The sequence below is a fragment of the Pelmatolapia mariae genome, linkage group LG6 (assembly GCF_036321145.2).
Source record: "Pelmatolapia mariae isolate MD_Pm_ZW linkage group LG6, Pm_UMD_F_2, whole genome shotgun sequence".
NCBI lineage: Eukaryota > Metazoa > Chordata > Actinopteri > Cichliformes > Cichlidae > Pelmatolapia > Pelmatolapia mariae.
Window position 1 is genome coordinate 19,127,225 of NC_086232.1, and position 4,493 is coordinate 19,131,717.

The following is a 4,493-nucleotide window of genomic DNA, read 5'->3' on the forward strand; positions in this document are numbered from 1 at the left end:
ATCTACACCACAAGGTTTTTTCACATTCTCAGATGCAAACTAGAGGCATTCAAACTTTTAAACCAGATGAAATGAATGAAAAGAGGCTAATACATTCATAAATCACAGCACCATATCAGATCTAAATATAAGGGAATCTTTCAATAGAATTCAGTTGAATTCAGGTTTATTTATATAGCACCAAAACACAATATCAGTCTCCTCGAGGTGCTTTATATTGTAAGCTACCTCCAATAATAGAGAGAAAAACCCAACAATGAGGGGACCCCCTCTGAGTAAGCACTTGGCGACAGTGGAAAGGAAAAACGTACTTTTAACAGGAAGAAAAGGCCAGAAAATGGCTCAGGGAGGGGCAGCCATCTGCTACAATCAACTGGGGGTAAAGGAGGTAGACAGGACAACAGACACTTAAACACATCATTGGTCAGGTCCAATAGTTACCTGAACTAACCATGCCCGCTCGCGTATCTGACATCCGTTTTGCCAAAGCAAATTAGGTATGGTTTGTTTCTGCCTCCATTCACTAATAAAGGGTTAGTTTGGAGAGGAAAGAGAATGGCAGAGTGAGGGAAAGATTTCATTTAAAGTCTTTTTTTCCGTTAGCACCTCACAAGCTCTTATACTTACTTAAAACACACACACACAGTGTGAAAATATTAATCAGCCGCGGTGGCATTCATATCCTCTGGCTGGCACCGTTTACCTCTTATCTGTATAATCCTATGGTGCTGCTTACTAACTGGAAGCCTGTATTAGACCTGCCTGTACCACACACTAACATTTCCACCTCAGCTCTTTTTTCTTTATTACAATATTGCACTAGAACCTTTTTTGGCAGTTACACTGCAATTGTTGCTGGCAGACAACACCTTTTCCTTTCAAATGCCTAATGCCTATTTATATAGGTGTTTCTGATGTTTCACTTCCCCATCAAACAAGGTAACAATGCCAATACTGTAAGCCGCTTTCATTCATCAGCTGAGTGATAAATCCACCCAATAGTGTGTGGGTGGTATGGGCTATGTTCTCTGGGTGGTCATATTTGGGAAACGTGAAGTCCAATAAAGGTGTATAATTTGGAGGGCATTTTTATCCACCCTCTACCAGATGTAAACAAAATGTCCCAAGGTAAGCAGCTGTTGCAACACTAGATGGATACATTTACAGGCATTGTCTTCATATTCCCGGTTGGCGTGGAAGTCTTAAATTTAACGAATTCCTCTGGTAACTCTTCACAAACGGAGCTCAGTGCTCCCTGAAAATTTCCATTTGGCAGAAGATTCACTTTGTGGTGCTCGAGCTCAGGAGGTAGCCGAGCTTTTGCCACGATGAATTTGTCTCACGTCTCGTGTGCTCTTGTTGAAAACGCCATGTCGAAGGTTTCCTGAGAGTATCGGCGCTGGTGTAACTGTATGTAACCGGTTAAACGGCTCAGCGAGACCCTTTGAGCGAGATGACTGACAGAGGGCAGCAGGGAAGAAAGAAAGGAGCGAATGAGTGTTCTGGCTTCTTGACCTCTTAGCATAAGAAGTCTTCTAAGTTCAAACTCCAGCGATTACAAGCTGAGCTGGTATTTAAAGTGGACCTAACCCCTCCCAAACCTACCCCCACCCACCTCGCCCTCTCCCTCGCTCCATTCACTTCAGGCTCGTGTGAGTTGTGTGTGTGTGAGACAATGTCTGCGACTTCAGTATGAGAGTACATGCCACATGAACCTCAGTGTGTGTGTGTGTGTGTTGTCGTTTAGTAGAGTAGGTGGGCAGGGTCAGGGGTTGCTTAGTGGGGTTCTGGAGCCAGTGGGCCTTCTTCATTGTTCAGGCTGGAGCAGCCAAAGGGGGGCAACAAGTATTGATGCTGAAGGTATTGCCTGCTTACGGTTGGGGGTTAGCAATAAGTGTGTGTGTGTGTGTGTGTGTGTGTGTGTGTGTGTGTGTGTGTGTGTGTGTGTGTGTGTGTGTGTGTGTGTGTGTGTGTGTGTGTAGACCTTTTGCTGCAAGAGGAACCCACAAGGGGCGGGAAAGGGAAAGTAATTACAGATGATATAGGACCAAAGAGAGGAAATTGATTAAAGAAAATGGGTGACCAAATAAGCGGGGATCTTTGTTTCCCCTTCAATTAAACTGAAATGTCTCAGTGGTCTCTCTCTTTGAGCTTCACATGGTGGAGCTGGACTGTGGGGAACCCAAGCAGAGTGTGTGTGCGTCAGGGGAGGTGGGGTGTACTGTGGGGGGGTCTCTGTCAGGGGAGGAGGGCTTGCAGAGGTGATGCTGATGGATGGATGTAGTTGCAGCATTCTCTGAGGAGAGCAAATATCCTCCATGGGTTACTGTAGTCACCATATTTATGAGAGGAAATTCTTTAAGTTGCCTTTTTTAATATCTATATTGCACAACAACAGTCACCTCAAGTGTATTACAAGGTAATATTAGATCAAGAACCTCCAGTCACACACAAAGGTATGCTAAAACTCACAGACAGAAGCTACTGTCCTGTTTTTATGTTGTTGGGTTTTTTTAAAGTAAAATACAATTACATACAAAAAAATGACATCACGTACTGCATCACAAACATATAAGAAAACTGCAAAAAAAAAAAGAAAAAAAGAAAACTTTGTTGCCCGAATTGACTTCATGTCCAACTAAACCTTCGGGCCACCGCTCACACTCTCTTTCTCGTGTACTGTTACTTCTCTGTTACTTGCTTGGCAAATGCGAGTATACAGTATGAATAGTTTTACAAGGCCAAGGGAGAAATAACAGTGAGGGGAGGTGGTGGTGGTGGTGTGTGTCTGTGTGGGAGGGAGGGGGGGCAAGAAAGAGAAAACAGGTTGTCAGTGTGGTTGAACAGCAAAATAGCATTTTCTCCCTCGGGCTCAGCCTCCACAGATGTTTCATTCAGGCCCCATGGCAGGGCCACTCTAAAAAGTGCTCCAGTCCGACACAATTCAGCCCCTTTGTGCGCTGAAGGAGAGAAGCTCGGCCCACTGTTTACTGCTCATCCACCCCCCCCTCCTCTAACCCCCGTCCTCATGTTAGCAGGCGGAACAATTGGGGAGGGCCTTGCCCAGAGCTGGGGCGGTGTGGCAGGTCAACAGAATGGGCTGTGAATCCTGTGCCTCTGAATCCTCTGGGTGGGTGGTCCAGCTCTCTCCCTACTCCGTGTCTCTCACACACACATGCACAGAAACACACCCTCTCCTCTCCTCCTCTCCTCTCCGCGATTAGCTCATCCACTAGGCCGGGCCTGATGCTGTTGCCTGGGCTCTGTGATGTGGCGATAGGTGGCCCAGAGAGGAAGCCAGACATGGGTTTTTCTGCAGGATTAGTGGGTCCAGAAGAGACCCGGTCGACGGGAGGGGGGCGCGGTGGCCCACGTGGAGCCTGCCAGTGACTGGGTGGCAGTTAACGCTAATCCTGCTGCTGATTACCGCTGGCATGGGGGGAAATAAACAGTAATAAATGAACCCACAAGGCTGAGCACACATACGCCTTCGCAACACAAGGCAAGTCAGGCTCACGCACTTGCACAATGGCGCACACATTCAGAAGCAACCAAAAACATGGCGGCATTACAGAAAGAAAAGATTGCTTTCTGTGATGGTATGGGTTGTCATCTGGTTGTTTAACGAATGGCAACAAATACAGTCACGAGCTTCCAGGAGCTCGTGGAGATCGATGCTCGTGGAGATTTAAATGTTAAGTTTTAAGTCACCAACAGTCCGAAAACCTCGAAGACATTAATATAAGACAATGTTAAAGTGCAAAATCAATCTTTCATCTTACTTAATCAGCAAATAACCCAATCTTCCACTCTCACTATAATCAAAAACATCACTGTCAGACCACACCACTGGACTCTGCTATTACCACAAACATGCCTTTACCCCCTTGACAAACTGCAGGAAAAACCTAACTTTTTTTTTTTGATTCATGCATTTTGTATGGCTTTTTTGTTTCATATTTCCCTTTTACTACATAATTAAGCTTCCATCAGCAAGAAAAGATGCACATTTTTCCTGAATTATCCCCTTAGTCACAGTGACATCTAGTGAGCATAAGCCAGAAGTGGCAATAATGGACAAATGGTGAAAAGGATTATATTTAGAAACACACAGTTTCCCCAGAATAACACATACAGGTGTTAACTGCTTGGAGAAAATACACCGAAACATAAGTTCACAGGTCTAAAGAGGTGAATCTGAAGTGAGATGTTCGCTCACAGTCGGCAACAGGTGTCACTCTGCTGTGTTGTTCACAGCTTTAGATTTAAGGGGAACAAACAGAGTTTTGTGGCAGCAGGTCTGCAAAGAGAGTCGCCTCTGAAGCAAAAAAGCAACAACCTTCCTTCTCGTTTACGGCGTTTGAGCAACGCCGCTATCTCAAGTAATGTGGTCAGAGTTGTGGTTGATCCTCTTTTTTCTGTACAGGCATGCAATGCTCTGAAGCATTAAGGAAGAACCGCTGCATATGAAAGCACAACCTTTAGACAGGAGG